Below are 18,289 nucleotides of genomic sequence, written 5' to 3'. Positions count from 1 at the left end.
CTGGTGTGCTTGTGGCATCAGGCACGGACGTGGTCAGTGACCCTCGCAGCTCCCCTGGAGGGCTTCCTGCCTGTCACTCAGAGGGTCCTCCTGGCTCCTGAGCCTCCAGCTGCCCCGGGCACCCATGGGACCTGCCCCCTGGGGCCACGCTCCTCCTGAACCTTTCCAGTGGAGGGCGCTCCTTGGTCCACATCAGCTCGCTGGCCCACGAGACCTCGAGGGGAACATTGGGCCCGGGCCCTGTATTCCTCTTGGAGGTAGGGCTCCTGCCTGGCTCTGGCGGTGGCCTCCCGTGGTCCCCACTCCTCTCATCGCTGCGCCCCTGGCTCCCTGTTCACATGGCCCTCTGCCTGGCCCCACGGAGCTGCCTCCACCCCGTTCTCCGGGCTTTCCCGCCCTGGGCCTCCATGAGCACCTGCGCCAGGGGCTTGCTTAGGTGTCCAGGACAGTGCTGCGAGGCCGCCGCTTTGGATGGTGGGTGGTTTCCTTTCGATTCACTGGTGGCGGGTGTAGTCGTGATGCCCTTGCAGTCACAGAGCCCGACCATCGTTTCTCCTGGACTCTGTCCCCCTCCTGCCTTGTTAGGAGGAACAGAGGAGGAGGCCGCTGTTAGGGGCTGTGAGTCGTGCTGTTGTCACACTGTCCCTTGGAAGTCCCGGGGCCGGAAATCCGTAGTGCCAGGCCAGGCATGTGCATTGGTACTTCCTGCCGCTGAGGCTTGGCTCCGCTGCTGAGCCTTGGCTCTGCTGCCGAGCTGTGCTGCCGCCGAGCTGTGCTGCCGCCGAGTTGCAGCCTCCTTCCCATAGGCCTGGGTGAGACGTAAGGAAGCAGATGGTGTGTGTGGCCACCCAGTCTCGCTGCCCACTTCTGCCGTCCAGCGCCTCCCACTGTGGGGCTGGGCTGGGGTGCCGAGGTGCCTGCTGATGAGGGAGAGTCGAGAAGAGGCTCTTCCCATAGATGGCCCGCCTGACGGGCTCCCACGTTCCCATGTCTGCACCTGGGCTCACCCGGGAGCTGTGCTCGGGGTGGACGAGCAGGAGCTGGGAGCGTCTCCAGGCCTTCTTGCTCCCTGACCCGCGGGCTGATGTCCTGGGCAGTTTGTGTAAGCCTGAGAATGCTAGGAGGGTGTGCAGCGAGGCCCTGCTGGGGCTCTGCCTCCGGGGTGTTCGTGCCTCCCTGCCCCCCCCCAGCTCTGGAAGGTGAAAGTGTGCCGCGCTCCGCTACACGCAGCGGATGCTCAGACTACCCTGTCTTCGTCTTGCGCGGCCTTCTCAGTCGCGGTCCCGTTCCCTCCCGTGTGGCGTTTCTGTGCTTGTTGGCCTGTGCTGCTCACCGGGAGAGGCCGTCCTCTACACCTGCAGGCATCCCGGGCCCCCCGCCCTGGCCCGTCTTGCAGGGGGGGTGCTACAGCTGGACCGGGGTACGGGGGGGGAGCACGGCAGCAGATATCGGAACCGGGGGGCCCCTTCCTTGCGGTGCTAGACTTGGGACTTGGGAGAGAAAGGAAGATGTTGTGGTTGCCGGGCCAGCTTCCAGCATGTGGGATCTGGAAACGAACTTTCCTTTGCTGTTTCACCGTGGGCTGTGTCCTTGGTGTGGCTGTGTCTGGGTTCTCCGAGGAGCCGGGTGTGGAGGTACCTGTTCTGGCTGGAGTGGTGAAGAAACCGGCCCGGCCTCTGTTCCTGGCCCTGCCCCGCCCCGCCCCGCCCAGTGCCACCAGGCCTGTTCAAGCCTGGCTCGCTCTCCCAGCGGCCAGTGTTCTTCTCCTCCTTTCGGGTTCCAAACTCGGAGACGTCCGAGTTGCAGTGTGAAGGACGGGGCCACTCTGTGACCGTGACCTTCGCCAGCAGAAGCAGTGCGGGGCCGCCCGCCTGGCGAGGGCAGTGAGGGCACCGCAGGGAGGTGGGTACGGGGCACGGGGACACCGGAGCCACGGAGGGGCCGCAGGACATGGGTGTGTCCCCTGGGCCCCGAAGCCTGGCGTGAAGGGAATGAAGCCAGTGGACGGTACGGTACGATGGGTGCCGCAGTAAAACAAGCGTAGAACGTGGTGGTTATGGGGCCGAGTGGACATGTCACCCGAGTGTTTGGATAAAGTGTGAGCTGTCGCAGAAACTCCCACCGGAGGTGGCCTCCCCATAGTGGGGCCTCGGGGAGGACTCTGGGAGGCCCCCTGCCCGTGGCCCTCTGGGCGAAAGCCCCTCTCGGACGCGTGGAGCTGAGAGCCCTGTGGCCACCCCCGGATGACTGGCACAGGCCACTACGGGTGGGAGCTACAGGTCAGAAAGGTGTGGAAGGGGAAGTATTTCTCTGGGATGGCCTGAGAGTGTTGCTTATTAAAGCATCTGCGGTGTCACTAACGTTAAGGAACTGAGTTGGGAGAGGAGATCGGCGATACCAATAAGCGGTTGCTGTAACTGGGGAAAGTACTAATGATTTAATGTGCATGTGTGGCAGAAGCATGTTTGATGGGTGCCTTGATAGGAAGAGACAGGCTGGGTATCACAAAGGCAGGCAAATAAAAAAAATCCATTAATTCTTCTATTCATTTAAAAAAATGGTATTTCCGGCTTTTACAGTGACAGTTTAATAATTAGGGTGCCTAATTTTAATCTGTTAACGTGGGTGCGTGCCCTGCCTCGCTTGGGAAACCAGCTAGTGTTGGTGTGATTCTGTGCCACGGCTGATTGCCACGAGGAGCGCAGAGATCCGGGGACCTCAGGTGACATCGCAGTCTGTCGCCCCGCGGGGCCCCGTGAGCTTCGCGTCACTCGGGTCCGCCCCGGAGGCCTGCGCTGCCTGGGGAGCTGCCGCGCCCGTGAGCCTGTGCCACGGGGAGCCGGGTGGTGGCCTGGTGACGCCCCGTCAGCCAGCGCCCTGCCTGCGGGAGGCCACTCGAGGGCTCCTCTCCCAGGGCTCTCGTCGTCCAGAGCTGAGTTGTTTCAGCACCGAGGGAAGTGACACGCCTCTGGACCGAGATGGGCTGGTGCCCACCGCACTTAGGACTCACATCGTAATTCTGAAACCGCCGGGGACAGTTTCCTTACGTCATTTACCGGGTCAGGGTGAAGAAAGGAAATCAGCTTTCGTTTACATTTTCTGCACGCGAATAAAATGTACCTTGTTTTCTCTTTCTCTTTCTTTTCGTTTGCCTTTCACATTTGAAAAATGGGTTTCCATTCCCCAGAACTTACATTTTCCTGGCTCGAGTGTGTTTTGCATGCAGATGTAGTCGGAGACAACAAAGAGGCATGTTTTTGTGGTGGTGACTGCATCAGAAGAGAGGGTCTTGCTGAGCGGTAAACCCCACGTTCAGAACATGCTAGCACCAAGTGCCCACTGCTGGCTCCAGCCCTGCAGTCCCCTGCCCCGTTGACCCCAGCCCTGCTTTCCCCGGCCCTGCTGTTCCCAGCCCTGCTGACCCTGGCCCTGCTGTCCCCGGCCCCGCTGTCCCCGGCCCCGCAGTCCCCGGCCCCGCTGTCCCCAGCCCCGCTGGCCGGTGGTACCTTGTTGGAGTGGAGAGCGTGTCTGTCCTCAGAGTGCAGCGTGTTAGCCCCGTGTCTGGTGACAGCTCACTCACCTGGAGTACACTTCACCTGTCCCGGTGTGTGGGGGTGGGGGGGTGGGGGCTTGGTGTGGCCCCTTCCAGTCATTGTCTTAGGTGACCAGACACTGTGGTGACCTGGAGGCGCTGCCCACCCGGGGCCGCCGTTCCACAGTCAGGGCCCTGTGTGCTCCGGGGAGGGTAACCCATGCACGTCCGTGTTTCTCGGACAGGTTGCGGGGCCAGGGGGACAGCGACACTCCCTCCGCATCTGCTTCTGTGAAGTTGAGGACGAGGAAGGGAAATAGGCCGCGTAATACACCGTCGGGGCCGCTCGCTGAGTTTGTGTGTATGTAGGTCTAGCTTTCATAAAAAACCCTTCATTTTTAATCGTGGTAAGCAGCGCATCACGTAAAATTTGCCGTCGTAGCCGTTCTGGGTGCATAGCTCAGTGGTGCTGAGTGTGTACACGAGGTCGCATAACCCGACTCCAGGACTTCTCCGTCTTGTAAAACCTAATCTCTGTACCCATTAGACATAAATTCTGTTGGATTCTTTGAAGATCGGTGGCTCTTACTGTTCTGCATTTACCAACTGTGACGGGAAAGATGGGAAGAGGCAGAGATTTGTGTATACGGTAATTAGACGTGTATGCAGATTAATAAAATACGTGTGCACGTGCAGGTGCCGTGTGTTAATATCACACCGCAGGTAGTAAGTAGACGTAACCCACCGCGTACTGCGTGATACCGTGACGTTACATAGCACATCAAGCGGACACACGCGTGTGTGTCTGCACACGCCAACTTCCAGGGAGCCCCTGGAGATGTCACCGAGCGGGTTGCAGCAGAGGTCTGGCCTTCTGCAGCCCATTCCGTCCCTTTCCTGTGCTCCGTGTCCCCAAGCCTGACCGTGTCATTCCCTTTCCCTAAATGACGTGGCTCGTGGGCTGTACATTTGGCCTGTCCCGCCTCGCCGACCCCACGTGCCTCTCCTGTTTCATAGCTGGCCTCCCTGGCACCTGCCAGACGGGAGCCTTTGGTCTGAACTCGTCTCCCATGGCAGGCAGGCCCAGGACAGGGCTTAGCTGAGTCCCCCCACCCCCCGCCCCTCAACGCTCAGCGCCTTGGTTCAGCTGCTGAACTTTGCTCATGGGCATGATCCTGCCCTCCCTCCTCCCTTGAGACCTACGCCGAGGCAGCACTGTGTCAGAGGTCAGAGGCGCAGAGGGACCCGCCATCTGCAGTGCAAGGGGCGACTGGGTGGCCCTGCAGTGGAGGGGAGCCCCAGGGAAGGCGACACCCAGCTGGGAGCTCAGCACGGCCGCGTGGACTCACGGCCAGGCCTGGGGGCCTGGGTGAAGGCAGGAAAGTGTCGTGGACGGAGAAGAAGCTGAGCAGAGTCAGGGTGGCCTGACAGCTGGTGGGCGCTCGGCTGGCTCAGGCTGTCTCCCGGGGGCCGCAGGGCTCAGGGCACTGGGGATGCAGAGGGGTGCAGGGATGGGCTGACACTGAGGTATAGGGACTGCATGGAGACAGCCTGGGGTCTGGGTGGGCCGGTCTGGGACTGCGTGGGGACCTGCTGAGGTGCAAAGTGTTTGAGGACTTGTCTATTGATAATTGCCAATATATCCGATGCCACCACATTTTTTTCTGTTTTTCCCTGGATGTGGCCTGCTTGCATCTCTCGGGGCTCCCGCACCTGCAGTGGGCCCCAGGACTTGCAGGGGTGCCTCCTTCCCGGCCGGGCCAAGCCCTGTTTGCCCCAGTGGTCGGGGCGTCGGGGCCTGTGGGGCTAGTCCTCTGGCACTGGCACGTGAACACAGCCCTGCAATTAGCCGGTGCATTAACCTGTGTCGACGGGACAGATGCAGGCAAAGCAGAGCTGTCTGGTGACGTTTTCCTGGGCTGGCACAGTCTGTGCCAAAGGCGACTGCTTTCAGAGGCGAGACCAGAGGCGAGGGGATAAGGCACACTTGGAAGAAGGATCCTAGCAGCCGAGGCTGCCGTCACCTCGGCTGTGGTTGAGTGGCCCCGACGCAGTGTGGCCCAGGCTGTCCTTAGGAGGTGGCGCCGCAGGCTGCAGCTCTGCAGGCCGGGCACGTCCCTTGGCCTTGTGAGTGCTCGTGGGAATAGGGTCCGGTCTGGTGGCCAAGCCTGGCTGTTTAGGGCTGTCCCAGAGGAGCTAGCTGACTGGGAGTACCTCGCCTTCTCTGTAAGGCCACTGGTCCACGAGGCGCTGGCGCTTTCTGATTGTCAGCACGGTGCAGCCGTGCTTTGTCCTGCCGGGCACATTCCGCCTTGGGCTTGCTCGTGGATGCGGTTCCCCGGGGTTCCCCCCAGCCAGCCCATGTCTGCACCGTCACGGTTTGTGGCAGCAGCGTATACCCCTTTGCTCTCTGCTGGGGCTCCCAGCTTTATGGAGGCACCACCGACAGATAGGGTCGTATGTATTCAAAGCGTGCAGCATGCTGGTGTGACACAGGTTGTGAGACTCCCGCGGTGAGCTTGGCCCCTGCAGACACCCCTGCCGCCACCAGCACTTAGGACCTGCTCTCAGCAATTTCCAGGGCACAGCACAGGGTTACTACGCACCATCCCTGTGCCGAGCGTCAGGTCCTCAGAGCTTGTCCGTCCCATAACGGGGAGCTTGTGCCTTTGACCAACACCGCCAGTGCCCCCCACCCCAGCCCCTGCTGTTTTTTTAACTGTCATCCACATGTGGTCACCCGGGCTGTATCCAGGGACGCTTGGTGGGGCCAACAAGCGTCAGAGGTGGACGGCAGACCAGTAGCACCTGCTCTCTGGTCCGTGGCTGATGGGTCCTCTTCTCCTGGTCCTGTCGGGTGCAGTGGCTTCTGGTGGCAGGTCCGAGGTGTGGCAGGTGTCTGCACAGGAGAGTGGCCGATGCACCACATGTCTAGGCCCGGGCTGTCACCAGAGCACCCCTCCTGTCTCGTGGCATGGTGATGGGCCAGGGTGCTGTCTAGAGGGCCTGCCAAGGGGTTTAGGACCAGACAGTTCCTTAGGGGCTGCGGGTGGAGTACTGTTGCCCAGAATTTGCCTACCTGTTTTAGGGCCATTGAAGGGCCTAAATTGAAGTATATGCCGAAGCTTTGGGGCAGCACAGTGGGAGTCGAGGCGGGGTCCCCGCTGTGAAGAGGACCGTGCCGTGGTAACACCTCCATTCGCGTGAGGGCGACCACCAGGCGCACATCGTCTTTTCTGACACTTTGTCCACAAGGGTCGGGGCTGGGTCTGGGCTGGACAAGCGTGCCCACAGTCCAGGTGGGTAGTACCTGGGAGAGGTGGAGCCTCACATCCCTCTGGCCTCCTGGATGTCACCGGGGAAGCGCTGGCGCAGAACGCCTGACAGTGCTTGGGGCCAGTGCACAGCGCCCGCCCCCATGTAATCTTCCAGATGACACTCCTCCTTGGTCCTGCCGTGTGGATCCTTGTGTTGACACGAGTGGAGTGTCTGGGAGCACCCGAGGGTGGGTTAGGCTGTAGAGTGCCCTGCCGGGTGCTGTTGATGGGAGGTGAGGCGGTGTGTGGAGCGCACCACGCTGTGCGAGGCGGTGAGGTCAGGTGCTCCGTCTGGTCCGGAGGCAGCTCTCCCGTCTGTCCCCCAGGCAGTGGCATGTGGCTCACCGTGGGCCACGGGATGCCCAGGCCCGGCCATTAGGACAAGTGGTGAGTGGTCTGCACCCGCCATCCCGGCCTTCCTGTCCCTTGTGCCCTGCCCACCGCGGCCTGCTTCCCCGTGCCCCCAGCCTCCCTGGCCACCTCCTGCTTGGCTGCTCTGTCCTCGCCGTGGGCTGGCCGCTCTGCCACACTGGTGTTGCTCACACCTGCACGTCCTCGGCTGATCCTCAGCTCTCCAAGGTGCCCTTACTGCCCGCAGGGACCCACCAGTCGGGGTGTAGCTCTTGGTGCTCTCTTGGCTCTGGTCCCGCATCTTCAGCTGTGTCCCCTCGGGTTCCCGCAGACACCGCCCACTTACCGACTTCATGTCTGGGCCCTCGCCCCTTCCTCCCGCCATCCTTAGGGACTCGTCCCCTGACTTCATCCATACCTCGGTTTGGTACAGAATTCTTGCCTCAGAGTGGTTTTCCTTCAGGATTTGGAAGCCAGGTGTGGAAGTCCGCCGCTCACTCTCATCCACGCACAGGTGCTTGTGGAGCGAGCACATGCCGAAGCCTCCCCCGTCCCCGCACTTGGGGTTTATACCTATTTTCTCCCTTGACCCTCAATGAGACACAGGAGGGGGTGGTCCTAGGAGCCCAGCGCCCCAGGCCTTGCTGCTGTGGCAGCGTGGGGCTCTCTGTCCCCGGGGGAAGTCCTCGCGGGGACACGGATGGCACTCTGAGCGCTCGTGCCCTCTCTCCACCGTGATGCCTTCTTTCCGGTTCGTCTCTTGGGTGATTTTCTATCCGAGGGTGACCGTGGCCCCCTGCGTGTTCCGTGGAAGCAGCCACGGGCCCACAGGGGAGGGGCAGGTGCTCTCCCGAGCGCGGGCCCGGACGGGGGACGCCCGGAGCAGGGCGGAGGTTGGCTGTTGTTCCGGGTCTTGATTGTCTGCAGCACTTTTCCTGTACTTTTAAAATAAAAATAGCTCTGTTTTTCTCTTTATAACAAAAATACTCCCTGTCAACAGCTTCGACGAGAAGTCAGTTTGGGAAGTGGGCCTCGGCAGCCCCCTCTTTGTGCCGACAGTCACGTTCTGGGGACGAAGCTGGCCGGAGATGCCCCCGCGGCCACCGCCTGCCGCCCCGCCTGGCTGTGCTCTTCCTCCGGCTCTGACCTGCACGTTCTGGGATCGGCGCCAGTACACGTGGGTCTAGACCGGAGTTGAGCCCGGAGCTTGCCAGGGGCTGCAGCATCCACGGGGCTCCTGCTTCCCTCTACCTCCGGCCCGGGCTCCTGGTGCCGCCCTAGGGATGCACCGGTGCGGGTGCCCGGGTGCCCGGGTGATCCACGGCTTCTGGGTCCCACTCGATAGGTCGGCCGGCGGTGCTGACCCCGGGGGTTGGGGTGGCGTTGGGGGAACATCCAGGGCGACTGGACCCCCTCCCCTTTCTGACAGTCATGCCTGACTCAGTGGGTTCAGTTGCCTGGAGTTCAGAGAAATTGGGGTCTGGGAAGGCCCGCTCCAGGTGCAGATGCCCCATCTGTGGAAACAGGAAGTGCTGCCTGCCCCGGACCTGGTCTCCGGCCTCATGGGGACCTGTTCACAGTCCCGAGTCGGGAGGAATGTGCACCACGAGGTAGTGAGAGGTAGTAAAGGAGAGGCCAGCCTTTTGGGGACAGGTGGGGGGACTGCGTCCCTCTTTGCTCAGGCGCCAGTGGCCCTGCCCCTTCCCCTGCTCTCATCTGGGGGACCCCACTCTCTGCCCGAGCCTGTGCGGACCCGGCAAGCAGGCCAGTCTGCTCTGTGGGGACCATGTCCATGGAGCGGAGGGGGAGCACCCATGGGGGCTGGCTTCTGCCCTGGGCCGTCCGTCCACGATGCCCTCCATGCCCTCTATCACTGTTCCCCGAATTCCTCCCAGCCGAGCGCCTTCACCTCTCCCAGGCCCTGTCTCTCGCATCTACACCCAGACGCACGGACTCTGTCTGTCCTAAGGGGAACGTTGGGGATACATCTGCGTGGCAGCGGCTCTCAAACTCTGGTCTCCCATCTCTCTACATTCTTGCAAACGAGTGGGGACCCCAGAGAGCTGTTGCTTAAATGGCTTATGTCTACGGATACTTACTACATTAGAAACTAAATATCCATTTAAAACTAAATCCATTACATAGTAATACGACAATGTTTTTTTTTTTTTTATGAAAAATGTTTATTATGTTAAACGAAGAATGTAGTGAGAAGAGAGGCATCATTTAGCATTTTTGCCCGTTTCTGTAATGTCTGGCTTGGTAGAGGACAGCTGGATTCTCATATCCGCCTCTAACATTTAATCTGTTGTGATTTCTGGAAGACTCCGCCGTACGCCTGTGAGGGAACGAGAGTGAGAAAGGCAAACAGCATCTCAGTGTTACTGTGAAAACAGCTTGGGCCCCTCGGACCCCCTGTGCAGGTCCTGGGGACCCCCAGGGACCTGGTTCCACTCTTTGACAACCACTTTTGGAAACAGTGCTTTCCTTGTGGTTGAGAGCAGGGCAAGGAAGAGGTTTAACCTTTATTAATGGGAGTTGACCAGTCACTTGGCTCACGGAGTCCATGGTCACCGAGCTATTTCTCATTCTCATGTGACCGTCAGTGACGGCAGGTTCCTGGCTTCTCGCTGCTGAAGTGCTGGGTACTTGCGTTTGTGGTGGGAGCTGTGGAAGGTTTACCGGGCTGCGTGTCGCCTGCCCCGGGGCGACCTGTGTCCCCCCCTCCGAGTCCTGTGTTCCTTCAGGGGATTGCAACCCTCTGCCTGGGATGCCCCTGGCCAGAGCCGTCCCGTGTGTGCGCTCACAGCCCTTTGATGCCAAATGATCTGTCGAGTTTTACTTGGGGCTCCCTGCCTGCCTTTCAGAATCTTTTTTTCTAAAATTATTTTATTTAGCAGATAAGGGAAACAAGTGTATTGTTTTATCTGGATGCTTTATCCATTTGAACTCTTAGTCTAACGAGTTTATTTTGTCAAGAAGTTTATACATGTTAAAACTAAGATATGGTTATTTATCAGTAAATAGACGTAGTCACCTCAAAAAAGGATCCAGAGGGCTGGGAGGCTGGTTGTTTTTTTTTTTTTTTAGATAGAATCAATGTTAGGCTGTTCCTGACAGGTTGTTGTTCTATATGTGCTTCTGTGTGCAAGTGTGTGTGTGCATGCATCTGTGTGCATGCATGTGTGCTGTGTGCAAGTGTGTGTGCATGCGTCTGTGCATACATGTGTGCTTGTATACAAGTGTGTGTGCATGCATCTGTGTGCATGCAGGTGTGCTGCGTGCAAGTGTGTGTGTATGCATCTGTGTGCATGCAGGTGTGCTGTGTGCAAGTGTGTGTGCATGCATCTGTGTGCATGCAGGTGTGCTGCGTGCAAGTGTGTGTGTATGCATCTGTGTGCATGCAGGTGTGCTGCGTGCAAGTGTGTGTGTGCATGCGTCTGTGTGCATACATGCGTCATGTGTGCAAGTGTATGTGTGGATGTGTCTGTGCTTGCATCTGTGCTATGTGTGCAAGCGTGTGTTTGCATGCATGCATCTGTGTGCTTGTGTGCAAGTGTATGTGCATGCATCTGTGTGCATGCATGTGTGCTTGTGTGTGCGTGTGTGTTTGTGTGCATGAGCCTGTGCTTATACCTGTGTGCTTATGTGCCCAAGCGCATGCTTGTGAGTGCAGGTGTGTTGGTGTGTGTGTGTGAGCGTGTGCTTGTGTGCCTCAGTGTGTGGGTGAGAGCACCTGGCTGTGCGGGTGTCTTTATCCCTTTACCCTTCCGCCGTCTGCCTGTGGGCCCTCCTGAGCAGGTGGAGGGATCTGGGCTGTGCTCAGTGGAGCCTGCATTACTCAGATTTCATGAGATGCTTCATATGCTACTCCTGTTAGAATACACTGAAATAGTGTTTTATTACTTTCAAGTGTAGAGCCTGTTCTGAATCTAAAAAATAAATCTGTCCCAACAAATTGTGGGAAAAGAATCTTTAGTCTTCTGCTGCGTGACCATCTATCAAAAAATGACGCTCTTATAGGACATAATTGCTCGACTTTACAGCCCATATTTCATTAAGGATATGTACTGAAGAAGATAATCCTTGTTAATAAAACTCACCATATAAATAAGACTTAGGAAAATGACTCCATCAAGAGTTTGTTTTTTGATTAAAATTTATTAAATTTTAAATTCATTTTAATTATGCTCACATGATGTGTTTAATTCGAAATATTTAAATAAAAAATCATTTCATGGTATTTTTTTCTGTCCGATACCTTGACCTGGGGCCTCCATATATATTGGGACTTCCATATATTCCGTCAGTTTGAATTGCCCATCCCATGTTTGTGTCCTCATGGACTCAGGTTGAGGTGCTGTCCTATTTCTGAGAGGTGTAATTGTCTCAGGAGGGGTAATTTGGCGAATACTTGCTGTCTATGTGCTGATTGTAAGAGTATAGTAGCAAGAACCGTAAAATAATTATCCACTGGCTGGGAGATGTAGGTACGATAGTGTAAGTGGAATGGACCCACCAGGTAGGTATTATTTTGGATCTTTCTTTGAATCAAGATGGTCTTTGAGTAGCTGGTTCTCCTTCTGTCTCCAGGCCGGAAGGGTTCAAGGGGGTGAATTTCCAGCGTCAACTTTCTCGCTGATCTTCACTTGGATCAGGAAACGGAACGTGACCAACACCCCGCAAACCCTTTTTTCTCCTTCCACTTCCTCCCGGGGGCGGGTGTCGTGTCTCCCAGCAGCACAGAGTAGTTCCACCTGCTTCCGCAGCGTATACGCACGGAGCACACGGTGTGTCCCCGGTGTGGCCGCTCTTTGCCCGGCGTCGATTGTGGGATACGACCGTGCTGTGCGAGCAGGTATAGTTTGTTTGCCCTGGTCTAACTGTTCCGCGATAGGGCTCTGCCAAGATTTATTTATCCACTCTGCTGTCGATGGACATTTGGGAGGTTTCCAGGCTCCGGCTATCCAGATAAGGCTGCTGTGTCGTCGCCGTGTGCATTTCTGTTGTGTGCATACCCAGGAGTGGCTTTGCTGGGGAACAGGTTGGCGAATGCCCGGTCCGTATTCCCACGGTGGTCCACCCTGGAATCCACACCCTCGTGGCCGAGTGCGAGAGTTCCCGTCCTTTCGCATCCTTGCCACCGCTTGGCTCTGCTAGTGTGCCCTTGTGGTTTTAATGTGCATTTATTTGCCTGCGATTATAGATGCCGAGCGAGCGCTTCCTCATGGGGGGATTGGCCGCTTGGAATCCTCTTTGGTAGAAGTATCTGTTCACGTCTCTTGCCCGTTTTTTATTTGGGTTGTCTGCCTTTCTCTTAACGATTTATACAAATTATTTCTATATTGTGGATGCCAGCCCTACGTTGGGGGTGTGTTGGGCAGAGTCTCTTCTGCTTTCTGGGCGCCTTTTCCCTCCTCCGCTGGTCTTTGGATACATGGACATTCTTAATTTTGGTGCAGTAAAATGTATCCTTTTCTTTCCTTTGTTGTCAGTCTTTAAAAAAATGTTTTTAAATCGATTTGATACCTCTTTGTCTCCCTGCAGATATTTTTCTCTGTTGCCTTTTAGGCTCATCCTCCTTGTCCGGCCTTGAGTCTGTGCTCGGGTCTCCTGCTAATTTCCGTAGCGAGGTGCTGCCCGGGTCCTGGCTCCTTTCCGTTTCTGTGTAGGTTCCAGTAGCCCAAGTACTGGTCCCTGAAAGGCCCCCTTTCCCCGTGGATCGCACTCATGTTACTATATTTGTGTTGGTCTCATTCTAGAAGGTCTTGTTCCTTATTTTGCCCATTCTTACACCAGCCTCTTAATTACGTAGGTTTATAACAAATCTTGGTATTGAGTAGTGGGAGTGTTCCGTGTCTGTTTTTCCTCAAGGTTGCCGTTCCAGGTCATTCGTTCCTCGATGTGCAGTTTAAGATACACTTGTCAGTTTTCAGGCCGATTCTGGTGGGATCGTGGCCGAGACTGAACCGAGGACCGCTTAGTCTGGGCACCTGGTGTGCGCTCCCGTCCGTGTAGATCTTGCATCCTCCCTTCACAGTCAACGTTCTCACGAGTCCTTGGGCCCATCTAGGCCTGGATTCTTGCCTGGATGCTGCTGTAAATGGCATCTTTTTTCAAAGCTGCTTCTCCCCCCCCCCCCCTTTTTTAGCATGTATGTTAAAAAACAGTAGATTTTTGTACATCGACCTTGTACCCAGGGATCTTGTCAAATAAGTTCACATAGGGATGTTGATAGTGACTGGCGCACCGTTTGGGGTTTTGTGTGTACGCAGGATACTGTCCGTAAATAAGGCAGGATCTTTGTCCTTTCTGGTCCTCCTGCCCTTCGCCACTTCTCGCCGTGCTGTCCTGGCTAACGTCTCCGGTATGGCGTTGAGTGGACGTGGTGAGAGGGGTGTCTTGGCTTCGTTCCGGACCCGAGCCCCGGCTCCCTGTCGCCTGCAGCTGACGGTCTGCGGTGCCCGTCCTGCGCCGGGGTGCCGTCGGCTGCTGCGCTCCTGTGGCTCCTGGCGCTGGCTTGGCTCTGGCGAACAGCTTGCTCTTCTCCCACCAGCCGGGCAGGCTGAGGCCGTGGCGGGGAGGAGCTCGGACTTTGAGCCGTGGTCATCGTTTGCCCGTGTGACGGGGTGCAGGGGATTGTGGCGAGCGAGGAGACGTGTCCTCTCTGCCCTGCCACATTTCTTTGTGGTCACTTAATACGATTTTTAAAAGAATGTTCCCTTAAGGATTTATAGTTTCTAAGACTTTTACTCTTTGGAAGGTTTATGGCTCATTCTGTGAAATTAGGTCAACGAAACATTTTAAGGGCAGCTGCAGGAGCGAACTATAGGTAATCCTAGAGCCAGACATTTGGTTGAAGGAAATATTAGCACACAATTAAGCCGTAGTGACGCACTTACTTTCATTTATTCTGTATGGGGCAGAAATAAAAATAAAGCGAGAGATGTCTTTATATAAATACGTGCTCTGTGTCAGAGACTGCCCAGCACGGAGAGCGCCCGTGCCTGTCTCCCTAAAGGTGCCGTGAGTCAGAATTCCAGATTCTTCTCCTGCTCACCCTTCCAAATGTGGTCTTTTAATTCAGGTCATAAATCCGGGAAGAACGCAGTCGTAAAAGCAGCGGTGTCTCAGGTCATGATGCGTTCAGCGTTTGTTTAATTTTATCAGGAGTGTATACTCCAGCCAGAGACGGCGCATTCCGGCTGGCGCTGCCCGTCGTGAGTAGCTTCCAGAAACCTCGGGCCCCCGTTACTGTTGAGGTCTCGGTACCAGGTGCTACGTGGTTTTCTTAGAAAAGCAATAATCTGTTGGGGAGTGAAGTGTCGTGAGACGTTTACCTCGAGACAAAAGGAGCTGTATTGGGCTTGGATTTTATTTCATTTAAACCGTAAATTCCTGGTGTGTTGCCGTGTGTTGTGCGTGTTGCGTTGGCTCGTGCAGGAGGCGCCGCCTGAGGAGATGCCCGCGCGGAGGGCGAGGCGCGAGGGCTGCACCGGCCACGGCCTCGCCCGCAGGGCTGCGCTCACCGTGGGTGGGGCGGCCGCCCCTTGACCCCTTGGTCTCGCCTGGCGTCCCCGCTGAGGCTCCCCGGGCTGGGTGGCCCTGGTGGCGCGATGCCCGCCTCCCGCCCGCCTGGCCGCGCCCGCCCTCGGGTGCCCGCCCCGGGGCTCTGGGGCTCACACGCGCCCTGGACGTCTCCGGGGCCTCTGAGGGCGGAGCGCGCCTGCCCCTGGCGGGGCCTCAGCCCTTTCGAGGTGGCTCCTGGCGCGGCCCCAGGACGGCTGGGGCACGCTGGGTCGCACGGCCGCCATGGGCCGGGCCGCTGCGGCTGTCGCGGGCTTACAGCGGCCCGGGGTGGCGGGGCTGCGGGGACACGTCGGCAGCGTGAGCCCGCGACAAGGCGCAGCTGCGTCCCTCCGGCTCTCCCCGGCTCTCGGGCCGCCCGCCTGCCCTTCCCGGGCCCTGGAGTCCCCGTGTCGCCGTGTCCCACCCAGCAGCCGGGCGCCCCGGGACTGGGCTGGGGCCTCAGACGGGGTCCTCCCGGCGCTGCCGTCCTGCCTGCGCCCGTCCCCTCTGCGTGCCCCGCCTGCGCCTGCCGGGAGGCCCAGCTCCGCCTCCGGGGCTCCCCCAGGGCTCCGCGGCCGTGCGGGTGCCCTCTTCGGGGCCCTCTGCTCCTCGGGAGCCCCCCTCGGGTCCCTTACGGGCTTCGTGTATTTCATCAACACCGTCACACTTGCTGGCACGAGGCCGTTTCCCATATGCTCTTAGTGTCCCCTTAGTATCTGTTTGGCCCGTGGTTAATCCCCTCTCGCTTTTTTTGATATTAGTAACTTGTGTTTTCTTTCTCTCTTTACTTTTTCTGTCAGTTCAGCTTGAGGTTTGTCGATTTTATGATCTCGGAGAATCAATTTTTGGTTTTAAGCAATGATTTTTAGATCATTGTTTTTTTTCCCTATTTCACTGGTTTCTGCTGTTTGTTATTTTTTTTTGCTTATTTGGTTGTGATTTATTCTTGTTTATATAGTTTCTTAAGGTGAAACCTGAGGTGCTGGAGTTGACACCTCCCTTTATAATGCGGGGATTTGATGCTACAGACCTCCTGCTAAGTACTGCAGGTTTTCATAGGGCAGGGATGCTTCCGATTTCCTCTCTGACCATGAAGTCTATTATTTGGTTTCCAGTTGTTTGGAGTTCCCAGCTATCTTTCTGTTTTCGACATCTAATTTCAATTTACTCAGAGAACATGGTTTGATTTTTTTGTTTTCATTTTTTTTTTTTTAAGATTTTATTTCTTTGGTCTGTCTCAGCAGGTTTTCTGTGTTCACTTTTAAAAAACCACGTGAGGGAAAAAAAAAAACCACGTGAGGAACGAGATGAGTGTTGTGTTGTTGATGGTGTTGGGTCAACACTGTTGCGGTCTCGTCTTCTCTCTTCTTAGTGATTTCCCGTCTATTTGTTCTCACGGTTACTGAGAGCAGAGTCGAAATTTCCAACTATAATAGATTTGTCCATTTCTTCTTACCTTTTTATTAATTTTTGCTTCGTGTATGGAGCTCTGCTACTGGTGCATGAATGTTGTGGTTACGTCCTCTCTGTTGGGGTGAAAACCCCGATGATGGTCCTTCTTTAGAATCTACTTTGTCTGATACTACTGTAGCTGTCACAGCTTGCTTTTGAGTAGTATTTCCATGATTTATCTTTTTCCATCTTTTAACTTTAACCTATTAGTATTTTTACAGTTAAAGTGGATCCCTTGTAGGCAGCCTGTAGTGGATCCGTAGTGCTTGCGGAAGATGTGTTGTACAATTTAGAGTGCATGACGTCCTCTCTCCAAGCCATGTCCAGTCCTGCCTCGAGGATGCTGCTGTTTGCCCATCTGCCTTCCCCTTCCCGTGGGTCAGCACATGGGACACGGGGAGGTCAAGTACCTCGCTCGAGGTCCTGTGCTAAAATAGTGATGTGAGGTTCAGACCCCGGGCCTGGGGCAGTTTTGGTTTTCATCCCTGTGCTCTTAGCCATTCTGCTCTCCCGCAAAGAGCTGGCTGGACGTTTCTGGTGAGGCCTCTTTGGTTTCACTTAATGACCCAGGGTGCAGCCTCTTCTGATAGCCTCAGCGTGCCTGAAGCTGGAGAACCCAGGCTGAGTGATGCAGTCGGTGGCTCACCTGAGAGCACAAAGGGAACCCTCCTTCCCCACCGTCTCCTGGGATTTACAGAGTCACCCTGTGAACCCAGCAGGACACTGAGCACCTGTCCCTGTGCCACATGGAGCTGCCCGGCAAGCCCCGTGGCTCTGTGCTCCTCACAGAGGTGTGGTGTGTTCCTCATTGATACTGAGGAGAGGTGTGTTCCTCATTGATACTGATAGGCTCCAGAAAGAGTTGGTCTGCGTAGAACGTGGTCTGGGCCTGATGAGAGGGCTGTAAAACGAGGAGGCAGTGGGGGAGGCGGCTACAGGAGCAGCCAGGAAGAGTCCACGGTGCAGAGCACACCGGGCGGGAGGGGTGGAATCGTGCCTTCGTGTTCTCCCTCCCCAAGAAGATACACTGCAGGCCTGGCCCCCAGGACCTCGGAATGTGACCTTCTTTGGACGTGGGGTTCTTGCAGCTGTCGTTATTAGTTAAGATGACGTCATACTGGGTGGGTTGAACCCCTCATCCAATACGACTGGTGTTCTTAGAAGAACATGGCCGTGTGAAGGCAGGGACACGGGGAGAAGCCATGTGGTGGCGAAGGCAGCGCGCCAAGGAGTGTCAGAGATTGCCAGCAACCACCAGAAGCTGGGAAGAGGCAGGAAGGATTTCCCTACGGTTTTCAGGGGGCGGATGTCCTTGCCGATACCTTGATTGCAGACTTAGCGAAACTTTCCTCCTCCAGAACTGTGAACAATAAAATTCCTGTTGTTTTAAGCCACCTGGTCTGTGGTGTGGTGTTATGGCAGCCCTCGGAAATGAGTCCACTTCATACAGTCTGTCCTGTAACAAAGCCTGCTTTCATAACACGGAGCGGCTCGTGTGCTGCCGGTTTATGGGAAAGGGTGTCTGCAGGGCGGAAGTTGAGCTGGGTCATACCTGATTTTTTGCTATACGTGGATGATTTCTATTATCAGGGAACAGGATTTGAACTCGAAGGACTGTCCCGCTGAGCGTGGTAATCCACGAGGAGTGTCCTGCTGCTTGTGTGTGCGTGTGTTCCCACCCCAGCTCTGCCTCCTGCCTGCCCCTTTTGGCCACGTGCTCTGCCGCACGGTTTTTCTCCATCGTAACGTTTTGTCCCCGATTCCATAACTCAGAGGCTTCAATTCTTCCTTTTATTCTCCCTCATAAAACTGTTGCCACAGTAAAATTCTACATTTGCAGGACTTTCTATTTATTAGGAATTTTACATGTCTTTTTACAAACACTATGGTCATGTTTTTATTAGTGTTGTTATTGATTTCTGTGGTGTCCTGGTTATTAAATTGCAGTTTCGAATGGTCCACTCCAACCTCATTGTTTATTTTTTTTCATAAGCCGTGGTATTTTTAGTAGAGTTTTGCAGAGGGCGAGGATCATCCACAACATGTACGTTGTAGCCTAGCAGAAATT

The 18,289-nt window shown here is 56.2% G+C and overlaps 1 protein-coding gene across 2 annotated transcripts in view; it reads left to right on the top strand.

Moving 5' to 3' along the window:
• Positions 1-18,289, top strand: part of HDAC4 (histone deacetylase 4) — a 272,461-nt gene that overhangs the window by 10,608 nt on the left and 243,564 nt on the right. The gene's annotated exons all lie outside the window — the stretch shown is intronic.

This window comes from Canis lupus, chromosome 25 (genome assembly GCF_011100685.1).
Source record: "Canis lupus familiaris isolate Mischka breed German Shepherd chromosome 25, alternate assembly UU_Cfam_GSD_1.0, whole genome shotgun sequence".
NCBI lineage: Eukaryota > Metazoa > Chordata > Mammalia > Carnivora > Canidae > Canis > Canis lupus.
This window is presented reverse-complemented; position numbering and strand designations above follow the sequence as displayed.